The sequence below is a fragment of the Sarcophilus harrisii genome, chromosome 2 (assembly GCF_902635505.1).
Source record: "Sarcophilus harrisii chromosome 2, mSarHar1.11, whole genome shotgun sequence".
NCBI classification, from domain to species: domain Eukaryota; kingdom Metazoa; phylum Chordata; class Mammalia; order Dasyuromorphia; family Dasyuridae; genus Sarcophilus; species Sarcophilus harrisii.
The window spans coordinates 482285457-482299424 of record NC_045427.1 but is presented as its reverse complement, the minus strand read 5'-3'; positions in this window follow the sequence as shown (position 1 = coordinate 482299424).

Genomic DNA, 13968 nt, shown 5'->3' with positions numbered 1-13968 from the left:
CGTGCACATACAGGTCCCTTTCCCTTCTTTATAATCTCTTTGGGATATAATCCCAGTAGTAACACTGCTGGATCAAAGGGTATGCACAGTTTGATAACTTTTTGAGCATAGTTCCAAACTACTCTCCAAAATGGTTGGATTCGTTCACAACTCCACCAACAATGAATCAATGTCCCAGTTTTCCCACATCCCCTCCAACAATCATCATTATTTTTTCCTGTCATCTTAGCCAATCTGACAGGTGTGTAGTGGTATCTTAGAGTTGTCTTAATTTGCATTTCTCTGATTAATAATGACTTGGAGCATCTTTTCATATGACTAGAAATAGTTTCAATTTCTTCATCTGAGAATTGTCTGTTCATATCCTTTGACCATTTTTCAATTGGAGAATGGCTTGATTTTTTATAAATTAGAGTTAATTCTCTATATATTTTGGAAATGAGGCCTTTATCAGAACCTTTGACTGTAAAAATATTTTCCCAGTTTATTGCTTCCCTTCTAATCTTGTCTGCATTAGTTTTGTTTGTACAAAAACTTTTCAGTTTGGTATAATCGAAATTTTCTATTTTGTGATCAGTAATGATCTCTAGTTCTGCTTTGGTCATAAAGACCTTCCCCTTCCACAGGTCTGAGAGGTAAACTATCCTATGTTCCTCTAATTTATTAATAATTTCATTCTTTATGCCTAGGTCATGAACCCATTTTGACCTTATCTTGGTGTACGGCGTTAAGTATGGATCAATGCCTAGTTTCTGCCATATTAGTTTCCAATTTTCCCAGCAATTTTTATCAAACAGTAAGTTCTTATCCCAAAAGCTGGGATCTTTGGGTTTGTCAAAGACTAGGTTGCTATATTTGTTGACTGTTTTATCCCTTGAACCTAATCTATTCCACTGATCAACTAATCTATTCCTTAGCCAATACCAAATGGTTTTGGTAACTGCTGCTCTATAATATAATTTTAGATCTGGTACAGCTAAGCCACCCTCATTTAATTTTTTTTTCATTAATTCCCTTGAAATTCTTGACCTTTTGTTTTTCCCATATGAATTTTGTTGTTATTTTTTCTAGGTCATTAAAATAGTTTTTTGGGAGTCTGATTGGTATAGCGCTAAATAAATAGATTAGTTTAGGTAATATTGTCATCTTTATTATATTTGCTCGCCCTATCCAAGAGCATTTAATATTTTTCCAATTGGTTAGATCAGACTTAATTTGTGTGAAAAGTGGTCTGTAATTTTGCTCATAAAGTTTCTGATTTTCCCTTGGCAGATAGATTCCTAAATATTTTATACTATCAGTAGTTACTTTAAATGTAATTTCTCTTTGTAACTCTGACTGTTGGATTTTGTTAGTGATATATAAGAATGCTGATGACTTATGTGGGTTTATTTTATAACCAGCAACTTTGCTAAAGTTGTGGATTATTTCTAATAACTTTTTAGTAGAATCTCTGGGGTTCTCTAAATATACCATCATGTCGTCGGCAAAGAGTGATAATTTGGCTTCCTCATTGCCTATTCTTATTCCTTTAATCTCTTTCTCAGCTCTTATTGCCAAAGCTAGCGTTTCTAATACAATATTAAATAGTAACGGTGATAGTGGGCAACCTTGTTTCACTCCAGATCTTATTGGGAATGGTTGCAGTTTGTCTCCATTACATATGATGCTTACTGATGGTTTTAAATAGATGCTGCTGATTATTTTAAGGAAAAGGAAAGACCCTATTTGTGCAAAAGTATTTGTAGCAACTTTTTTGTCGCGGCAAAGATTTGGAAATTGAGGGGAAACCCATCAATGACTGGACAAGTTATGATTTGTGATTGTACTGTGCGATAAGAAATGATGAGCAGGATGATTTTGGAAAAACCTGGGTAGACCGTTAGGAACTGATGCAAAGTAAAGTGAGCGAAACAACAGAACATCATACACAGTAATGGCCATGTTGTAAGAACAATATACTGGGAAAGACTCAGCTACTCCTGAGCAAAACAATGTTGAAAAATGCTATCCACCTCCAGAGGGAGCTGATAAGCTCTGGGGGTAGTTTGAAGCATATTTTTCTTACTTTATTTTTCTTGGGATTTTTGTGTGTGTTTATTTTTTTGCAACAAGACTAATATGGAAATATATATTTGCACAATTACACACATATAAGCAATACCATATTTCGTGCCTTCTCAAATAATGGGGAATGGCAAGAGGAGGGAGAGAATTTAGAACTCAATTTTTTACATGCTATTGGGATTTATTTAATGATATAAATAAAATATATTAAAAATAAATAAAACGGGGTCAGCTAGGTGGCGTAGTGGATAGAGTACCTGCCCTGAAGACAGGAGGACCTGAATTCAAATCTGGTCTCAGACACTTAACACTTCCTGGCTGTGTGACCCTGGGCAAGTCACTTAACCCCAGTCGCCTCAGCAAAAATAAATAAATAAATAAAACATTTTATGAATTTTAATTTTCAGTGTGTTTTCACATCTATTCTATTCATATTGGAAAAAGAGCTTTGGATTTGGAGTAAGAAAATAAGAGTTCATACATGGTTTCTGCCGCAAATCACTTAATCTTTTTTTTTTCTCATTTGCCAGTGTTTTATTGTTTCTTTTTTTTTATTTTTTTTTATTTTTAATAGCCTTTTATTTACAGGTTATTTGTATGGGTAACTTTACAGCATTGACAATTGCCAAACCTCTTGTTCCAATTTTTCCCCTCTTTCCCCGACCCCCTCCCCCAGATGGCAGGATGACCAGTAGATGTTAAATATATTAAAGTATAAATTAGATACACAATAAGTATGCATGACTAAACTGTTATTTTTGCTGTACAAAAAGAATCGGACTCTGAAATATTGTACAATTAGCCTGTGAAGGAAATCTAAAATGCAGGTGGGCAAAAATATAGGGATTGGGAATTCAATGTAATAAACCACTTAATCTTAATGAGCCTTAGATTCCTAATAAGTAAAACAGGTTGTTGGATTAGATGACAATTTTCTCTAAAAATATGATTCTACTTCTCCATAATCTTGTTATATCCTTGTGAAAGGACTGCTGGGGATTTTAAAAAATTCTATCATTCGAATTGCATAATTGCAAAATTGAAAGAGATCTGAGAAGGGTGAGGGAGTGAAAATAAGGAGACATTAAGTCCATCCACATGTGGCCAAGAAGACAGGGATCCTTCTGACAGTATACTTTTGTTGTCACTCAGACATTTCTTGAAGGCAACTGTTCTACTTTTAGATTCCCCAGAGTTCCCAGAGGTAGACTGACTTTTTTCTGCAGGGTAATCTTAAGGCTAGGATTTCTAGTACTATAGCTCCTATGTAGCCACCTATATGATTCCCATTTATAATTAGCAGGTCACCTCCATTAGCTTTTAGCAGTTTGCTTTTTTGTTGCTTTGTTTGAAAGATATTGGGGTTAAGTGACTTGCCTAGGATCACACAGCTACTAAGTGTTAAAAATGTCTGAGGTTGCATTTGAACTCCTGACTCCAGGATCCATGCTCTTATCTACTGAGCCATCTAGCTGTTCCTCCATTAGCATTTAGAAAAGGGATTTACATCAAGCCATTCTCCAATTGATAAATGGTCAAAGGATATGAACAGACAATTTTCAGATGAAAAAATTGAAACTATTTCTAGTCATGAAAAGGTGCTCCAAATCTCTATTGATCAAAGAAATGCAAATTAAGACAACTCTGAGATACCACTACACACCTCTCAAATTGGCTAAGATGACAGAAAAAGATAATGACAAATGTTGGAGGGGATGTGGGAAAACTGGGATACTGATACATTGTTGGTGAAAATGTGAATGGATCTAACCATTCTGGAGAGCAATTTGGAACTGTGCTCAAAAAGTTATCAAACTGTCAAAACCCTTTGATCCAGCAGTGTTACTACTGGGCTTATATCCCAAAGAGATCTTAAAGAAGGGAAAAGGACCTGTATGTGCAAAAATATTTGTGGCAGCCCTGTTTGTAGTGGCTAGAAACTGGAAATTGAATGGATGCCCATCAGTTGAAGAATGGCTGAATAAATTATGGTATATGAATGTTATGGAATACTATTGTTCTGTAAGAAATGACTAGCAAGATGATTTCAGAAAGGCCTGGAGAGACTTACATGAACTGATGCTAAGTGAAATGAGCAGAACCAGGAGATCATTATACACTTCAACAACAAGAGGATCAATTCTGATGGACGTGGCCCTCTTCAACAATGAGATGATGCAATCCAGTTAACAATTGTTCAGTGATGAACAGAACCAGCTATACCCAGAGAGAGAACACTGGGAAATGAGTGTGGATCACAACATAGCATTTTCACTCTTTCAGTTATTGTTTACTTGCCTTTTTATTTTTCTTCTTAGGTTTATTTTACCTTCTTTATAGATCCGATTTTTCTTGTACAGCAAGATAACTATATAAATATGTATACATATATTGTATTTAACATATACTTTAACATATTTAACATGTATTAGACAACCCGCCATCTAGGGGAGGGAGTGGGGGAAAGGAGGGGAAAAGTTGGAACAAAAGATTTTGCAAAGGTCAGTGTTGAAAAATTACCCATGCATATGTTTTGTAAATAAAAAGCTACAATTTAAAAAAAAAAAAAAGAAAAGAAAAAGGATTTACTGAAAGGTAAAGAATAATTGGTACAAAACATTTTTAAGCCCACTGCTTCTAAGTGTAAATCAGCTTTCTTCAATACTTGTAGTAATGAAGTACCACCCCACTCTTGGCCCTGGAAGTCTTTTTATCCCCTCATGAAGTCTTCATGAAGTTCCCCCTGGATGTCGCTTTTCCCCTCAGCTCAAAGAATCAATGTATTTCTATAATTCATAGTGAGCATCCCACTCCACTACTTCTATTACTTATTGCTACCATAAAATCTTTAAATCTCCTGCACTCACAAGGTCATTTGCTAGACGCAGGTTTGTCTAAGATCAGAAAAGACCAAAAACAGAGGTGCTATATGTTCACAAGCACTATAGCAGTATAATAGAAAGGACATTCAACCTCAAAACAGTCCTGCCTCCTAAAAACTGAAAAGGAAAGAGAATGAAAGATGGGTAAATTGCCTCTTTTGTATTCACATTCAATTCTGTAGTCAATTATAAAACTTTCCATCATCAAATACCCTCAGTCCCTTGCTGGGCCACAACCAGAGAACTGCTCCTCCCAAGTTTTCACAAGAACATGATCCTTTGGACTGAAATCAGGTAGAAATATCACTATGGACTCAAAAGTCTGGTCCTCATAAATCAGCCTGATCATTCTATACTTGGAAAAAAAGGCAGTCATATAGCCCCAAAGTCTACTTAAAGCTTAAATCTCTCATTCCTTTATTGGATATACATAATACATAAACTTCAAGCTTTTTATGGCTCTACTTTGCCTCTTCTGAGCAATAATAGTTGCCATTTATCTTTCCTTTAAGATTTTCAAAGTATTTTACTTGGATTATTTCATCTGATCCTTACAGCAATCCTATGAGGTAAATGCTATTATTATTCCTATTTTACAGATGAGGAAACTGAGGCTGAGGGAAGGAAGTGACTTGTCCAGAGTCAAACTCAGATCTTCCTGAATCCAATCTAATATTACCTATCTGATGTGGCTCTTTGAGATGATTCAGGTCAGTTCCAATGGACTTGTGATGGAGAGAGCCATCTGCTCCCAGAGAGAGGACTGTGTGGAGTTGTGGATCACAACATAGTATTTTCAATTTTTGTTGTTGTTGTTTGCTTGTGCTTTGTTTTCTTTCTCATTTTTTTTCCCTTTTGGATCTTATTTTTCTTATGCAGCATGATAATTGTGAAAATATGTATACAAGAAGTGCACATATTCAACCTATATTGGATTACTTATCATCTAAGGGAGGAGGTGGGGGGAAGGAGAAAAAAATTTGAAACAAGATTTTGCAAAGGTGAATGTTAAAAAACTATACATATATTTCGAAAACAAAAAGCTTAAAAAAGAAGAAAGAAAACACAAAAAGAAATACTACCCATCTTATAAGGCCCTTCTAAAAATGTGGTAGCTATTATTTATGAATTATATATAAATATGATTATATATTTATATAATTAAATATGATTATATATTTATAATTAAATATAATATTTCATGTGTGGTCTGATTAGGACAAGGTAAAATAGAATTATCACATCCTTAGACTTGGACATTATACCTTTTATCATGCAACCCAAGACTGCATTAGCTGTGTTACACAGTGGACTCATATTAAGCTTTCAGTACAATAAAATCCCTAGATCTTTTTCAAATAAATGCAGTCATGCTCCTCCTATCTGATATTTGTGAAAATGATTTCTTTTAAATCTAATTTCTTAATTTTCTATATGAAAAAACTGAGATCCAAGGAAAGTCCAAAGTCTGACATTAAATAAGTAATAAAGTTATAAAGTAATAAAAGCTCCCGAGTCTTCCATCTTTATGAGGATATCAGGATAATTATCATTATCCTTACTTTACAGATACAGAAACTTGGGAAGGAAACAACTTCTATACTTGGCTTTGTTACCATTATTTAAATCCAGAGCTTCAATATCAATGGCTAGGAGTTCCAGTTCTATAAATTTTGATTGAACCCAAGAAAACAATTATTTCTGGTTCTGGCAGCTGATGAGGCTGAATTACTGGACCACTGTGCTACCTATTATCAACAACCTCAACCCTGCTATTTGCAGTCAGATTTTGAACCATATTTTTAGTATAACTGTAATAACAAGACTCCTGCCACGGGGGTCTATGACACTAACAAACTAACAATCTTTAAAACTTCTACACTGGGAGTAAAGTGGACTTTGAATTCAGTTGTACTATAACAAAAAAGCAAAATGAGATTTTAGGCTACATTACTAAACTGGTGTTTTAAACAAGAGAGATGGCACTCCCAGCGCAAATCATATCTGGATGCAGGCCCTGGCATCATGTTTTGGGAAAGATACTAATAAATTAACATACATAAAAGGGGTAATGAAAATGACAGGGCTCAAAACCATAAGAGATTATATTTAACCTGGAGAAGAAAAAGAAGGGGGTGAGGGTGATAGTGGTGAAGACATGACAGTTCAAACATACAAAGGATTGTTCTTTGAAAGAGATTAGTTTTGTCTAACTACTCCAAGTGGAAAGAACTGGTACGAATTGGCAGAAAGTGGGAATGGAAGGAATAGGTCAAGATTTCTACTGAATATAAAGAAGAATTTCCTAATGATTAGAGCTGTCTAAAAGTGATATAATTTGCGTGATGAAGTAATAAGGGTTCCCCATCATTGGAGGACTTCAAGTGGAACACGGAAATGTTTTTAAATATTAGGGATTTAGTAGAAAGGATTTCTGAGCTGAGACCCTTTCTAGTTGAGGAACTCTATGATTATATGGTTAGAGGCTTTGAGAAAGCTCACCCCCAAAACCAATGGACTCTGAAGAAAAGATTCTTCAGAAAGCAGTGTTTGGTTGCATAATATTAAGTTTAGCCCATTTTTCCATCTTTCCTCTTTCTAGAAGGTTGTCAAAATTATTCCTTCACTGCAAAGTCAACCATCCCCAAACCTCTTTAAAATAGTTCTCCCAATTGGCTAGACTCTTTCCTGAAACTATTCTCTATTGGACTGGTTAACTTAAAACTACTGAGAGTTCTTCAAAGCAACAAGATGCCAGAAAATAGTTATGTATTTCTGCTCCACTAAGCCCTCCCCTCCCCCTTAAAAAAACAGAGCCAAACTTACAAAACAGGTAAATGAGTGTGAGGGATTCTTCAGGCTTTAAAAGGAGTGTCTTATTTACATAAGGATTCAACCCCTCAGGGCGCTCTTAAATTGCAGCCCCTACCTTTAAGTGTTTGTTTATGAATCTTTGAATCCTACAAAGTAGACCAAATGAGGAAAAAATCAGTAACAAAGTACAAAGAACCACAGCCACTTGAAGATCAATCAGGAGTAAAGATGAAAGGTTCCTAAGTGACAAGTCAGTGGGAAAATTGGATTCTATTCCTGTCCATTCCATTAATAGAAACTAAAATAGGACCTACCAATTAAAATCCAATTTAAATCTTTGCAAAGCTACATCTAGCACCTAAAACCTTTCCTAGGAGAAACATATTCTTAGGAATCTGGGGAGTGGGTTTCCAAGGGGGGAGGGAAAGAAGATGCTAAGAGAGTACTCCAATATTTCAGAGTCTGATTCTTTTTGTACAGCAAAATAACGGTTTGGTCATGTATACTTATTGTGTATCTAATTTATATTTTAATATATTTAACATCTACTGGTCATCCTGCCATCTGGGGGAAGGGGTGGGGGGGTAAGAGGGGAAAAATTGGAACAAGAGGTTTGGCAATTGTCAATGCTGTAAAGTTACCCATACATATAACCTGTAAATAAAAGGCTATTAAATAAAAAAATTTAAAAAAAAAGAGCAAAGTCTAACAAATCAGATATATAAAAAAAAGAGAGAGTACTCAATCTCTATTTTGTCTATATTGTTTATAATTAAGTTCCTACATGTTGTTTCTCCTTGCTAGTTTATAAACTCCTCAAGGACAAGGAATGCCAAGTCCATAAGTATAATAAATACTTATTTAAAAACACTCACTAAGGATCAAGAACTATGTTAAGCCCTTAAAACAGTGACCCTGTCTTTAAAAAACTGGTATTACAATGGGGAGACAATATACTATCAAGGATGAATGTATAAGATATAGATATATATATATCTATTATGTAAACCGTAATTTAGAGAGAATACAAATGAGATTAAAAAGTTTTTTTGCTGAATTTAGTATTTTAATTGAGATTTGAAAGAATCTGGGAGACAGATAAGGAGGGAGCACTTTAGACATATTAGATACAGAGTGGAGAGATGGGGTATCTTGTAGGTGGACTAGAAAAAGAAGCCAGTATCACTGGGGTGTAAGAAGATTGGAAAGGTAGGAGAGGCCAGGTGATGAAGGAATTGAAAAGCCAAACAAAGGATTTCATAGTTGATCCTCGAGGTAATTGGGAACTACTAGAGTTTGTAGCAGCCAGGAGTCTCATGGGATAGAACTCTGGGCTTGGAATCAGGAAAACTCTTCCAGAGTTCAAATCTGGCCTCAGACACTTATCAGCTGTGTGACCCCGGGCAAGTCACTTCATCATGTTTGCTTCAGTTTCCTCTTCTGTAAAATAAGCTGGAGAAGGAAATGACAAACGACTTCTTTATCTTTGCCAAAAAAAAAAAAAAAAAAAACCCAAGACACAAATCCAAATGGGGCCAGAAGAGCCAGATTTGACTGAACTAACATCAAGGACAAGAGTTTATTAAATTGAGGAGTGACTTATTAAATAGGTAAGAACTGTGCTTATAAACTGGTAAGGAAGAGAAGTCAAACAGGGAAGACAATCAGTAGACATGAGGTGATAGGAGCCTGCACCAGGGTGGTGGCAAGGTCAGAGGGGAAAAGGGAGCTATATGAGAATTATTGCAAAAGTGATATTGAGAAGACCTGACAGCAGTATAGAGATGGATGAGAAAAAGTGAGGGAGCAAGGGTGACATCCAGGTTTCCAATCTAGGAAGAGGAAAGGGCTTGTAGGGAAAGGTAAAGAGTTCAATTTTTAAGTTGAATTTAAGATAACTACAGGACATCTAGTAAGATGTCCAACCAGACAGTTTAAAATGGTTCTTTGTATTCCCAGACACTAGGACAATGTGTGATGCATATTAAACACTTAATACATACTATAAGGTCGATTGATTAAGTCATTACCAGGGATAAAAACTATGATGTCCCGACCCACTATGCTCTGTCCACAAGGTTAATCAGAAATGGCAGTGTATCTGTGGTAGATGGCTGGTTTCCAAGATAACTGCAGCCTTGTCCATAGTAGTCATTTAATAAAAGATCGTCAGATTGAATTGAATTCCCACTAACCACAAAGAGCTTGGAGGTAACTTATCTAGGAGAGCAGAACAAAGGAGAAATGAAACTGTCTGAACCAAATTGTGATATTTCTCCTGGCAGAGTCCAGTTTCCTATACCTAGTACAGGATAGTTAAGTAATAATCGGATGTTAAATGAATTTAGTAAAGATTTTCTCTGTTTTAATTTTTTTTTTTTAAGCAGAGAGGCACTTCACAAAAGAGGGTGTATTGATCTGGGCTTTGAAGGAAGAAAACTAAATTTTGGGGCACCTACTGAAACATACATATATACGATTATCTTACTTTTCCCAGGATGTGACTGAACTTTGTCTTCTGCAGAGATATTTTGGAGGAATCAAAACTAATTAATAAGCATTTAAGTGCTTCTTATGTGCCATGCACTGTACTAAACATTGAAGATACTATATATATATATATGTATGATTATATATATACATATATATGTATATATATAATCATATATATGTAATCATATATATATATATATATATATATATATATATATATATATATATATATATATATATATATAAAATAGTCTCTGCCCTCAAAGAGCTCACCATTTGATGGGAGAAAGAGACAAGAAAAAACTTACATTCAAATTTGATATACACAAGATAAATTGAAATTGGCTCAGAGGGTAGGCACTAATATTAAAGAAGACTGGGAAAGCTTCTTGTAGAAGGTGAATTTTAGTTAGGAGCTAAGGGAAGTCAGGAGATGAGGAGGGAGAGAATTCCAGGCATGGGGAGACAATCGGTGAAAAGCATATCGAGTTGAGAGATGAATTGTGTTATTTGAGGAGCAAGGAAGAGGACAGTCACTGCATGATAGAGTAAGTCCACGGAAAGTATAAGGTATAAGAAGAATGGAAATCTGGTTATAAAAAGGCTTTAAAAGCCAAAAGGAGCATTTTATATTTGTTGCTAGAGGTAATAGAGCAGAAAGTGCCTTTTCATCTTTAATCAGGTAGATTTGAACCAGGAAGTTTATGAATATCAATGGCCAAAAGAGGGCAGTGGTACAACATAGACTTCTGTGGTGGCGTGGGAAGAGAAGCAGGTGACAGCTGCTATCAGTCAGAGAGAACAGGGCGTCCCTAGAAAGTCAATAGAAAATAGCCTTTGTGGTTTTACAAGAATATAAGTAAATACCATATTGACTGGGGTGAATTCTCTATCACTCACAATCAATCAAGCTATTTTGAACAACTATTAAATGCAAGATACTAGGATATACCAATCAGAAGGTTGCTCCTACCCCACAAAGAAAAGCTAAAAGATAATTCCCTCTCCTTTTCAGAGGTTTGGGTCTATAGGTGTGGATTGCACATAATGTCAGGTTGTTTTTTTTGTTTTGTTTTGTTTTTTTTAATACGGGGTGATCAGTTTTGCTGAATTTATTTCACTTGTTCTTTTTTCTTTCTTGTTATGATAAGAGATAATTCTCTTGTAGTGGGAAATATGAAGGGGGAAAACCATGCCATTTAAAGATAACAGATAGCAGTAAAATCTGTTTTTAAAAAGGGAGATCAGAGAAACTAATATTGCTGAGATTGAGGAATCTGGCTTTGGTCACAGCATGACCCTCAGGCTTCTCTCCTGGCCTCTGCAAGTGAAAGTTGATCTGGATGACCTCTAATATCCCTTCCAATTCTAACATTCTCTTTTTTCTGTTTTAACATTCCATGAATATCTCTGATATCCAATGGTCATAAAGGCTCAGACCTGATCATTTATGAACTTTTTTTTCAGCCATGCAAAGATACATCTTACACCCAAGAAACTAGAAAAACAAGAAAAAATAAGTTATTAAAGGTGTACATGGGGAAGTTAAAAGTATGGCTATAAAATATTATTATAAATACATGGTTGTCAATTGATTAATGTTTGACTGATAAAGTTATACTGAAAAAGGGAAGAATCTCTCAGATTAGGGTCATAGAAATCACAGACTCTCAGAGCCAGGTGGAATCAAAAACCTTTAGGGTCATGCAGTCTAACCTTGACCAAACCTATAAAGGAATCCCTTCCTACTACAGTGACATGACAGATGGTTGATTATTCAGCTAGGATTTATGCTGCTTCTGATCAATGGAAAATTTTTTCCTTTGTGGAAAAAATAAATATTTATTAAGTGTCTGTTATGTGTTATTTTTGAGTCATGTATGATTCTTTGTGACCCCATTTGGGATTTTCATGACAAAGACATTGGAATGGTTTGCCATTTCTTCTTCAGCTCATTTTTTAGATAAGAAGGAGAACAGGGTTAAGTGATTTACCCAGAGCCACATAGCTGGTAAGTTTCTGATGCCAGATTTGAACTCATGAAATTGAGCCTTCTTCTAGGCCCAATGTTCTACTTACTGTCCCACCTCACCACCCTGGCTATTCTAAACATTTTTCAAATATTATCTCATTTGATCCTCACAACAACCTTAGGGGAAAGGTATTATTATGATATCCACTTTACAGTTGAGTAAACTGATGCCAATAAAGGCAAAGTGATTTGCCTAGAGTCACAGAGGTAACTCTAAGGCTTTATTTGAACCCAGATGCTCCTGACTCTATGTACTATATATCACCAAGCTGCCTTCAAACTCCTTTTTGAAAGAATGTATTTCATCATCATCATTATCAATAGCAACAAAAAATTACTGACAACTTATTACCTGGAAAAGCAGTATGGTCCAGAAAAAAAGACCTGACTTCCAGTTCCAATTTCACTTTTACTCACTATGGGGCTTTGGACAAATGTCTTCTTGATTCTCTTGGAGCTTTAGTTTTCTCATTTATAAAATGGCACTAAAAATGTATAAAATGGGAATAATGTGTCAAAGCATCTCCAGTCTTAAAACACAATAGAAACAGGAGCTGTCAAAAAGTTATCAAACTGTGCATACCCTTTGATCCAGCAGTGTTACTACTGGGATTATATCCCAAAGAGATTATAAAGAAGGGAAAGGGACCTGTATGTGCACGAATGTTTGTGGCAGCCCTTTTTGTAGTGGCTAGAAACTGGAAACTGAATGGATGTCCATCAGTTGGAGAATGGCTGAATAAATTGTGGTATATGAAAATTATGGAATATTACTGTTCTGTAAGAAATGACCAACAGGATGATTTCAGAAAGGCCTGGAGAGACTTACACGAACTGATGCTGAGTGAAATGAGCAGGACCAGGAGATCATTATATACTTCAACAACAATACTAGATGATGACCAGTTCTGATGGATCAGGCCATCCTCAGCAACGAGATCAACCAAATCATTTCTAATGGAGCAGTAATGAACTGAACTAGCTATACCCAGAAAAAGAACTCTGGGAGATGACTAAAAACCATTACATTGAATTCCCAGTCCCTATATTTATGCACACCTGCATCTTTGATTTCCTTCACAAGCTAATTGTACAATAATTCAGAGTCTGATTCTTTTTGTACAGCAAAATAATGTTTTGGTCATGTATACTTATTGTGTATCTAAGTTATATTTTAATATATTTAACATCTACTGGTCATCCTGCCATTTAGGGGACGGGGTAATGCTGTAAAGTTACCCATGTATATATCCTGTAAATTAAAGGCTATTTAAATAAAAAAAAAAAAAAAAAGAAACAGGAGCTGTGATCACACAAGGCTTAAGACACAATGCTAGCTAGGTACAGAGGCTAGAGATAAAGGACCTAGCCTCTGACTTTTGAGGAGTTCTGGCCTTGATTAGTAGTGCAGGCTGTAATGGCAGAATAACTGAAACTAGCAGACCTCAGACCTCGCAGAGAGACTGCATAAGTCTGCCTCATTTAATCCAATGCCCAAGCACATCACCCAGTGGTGCCATTGGTTCTCTTCCGAAAAGGGCAAACAGAAAAGGGCATTACGTCTTCTGGAAGCAACATGTCCTGTGAGCTTTTGAACATCACCTATTGCTTTGCAGCGGAGCTAGGACCACTTTGCCCTGAGATAGGAGTAGGAAGAATGAGGGGCAATATCACTATAGA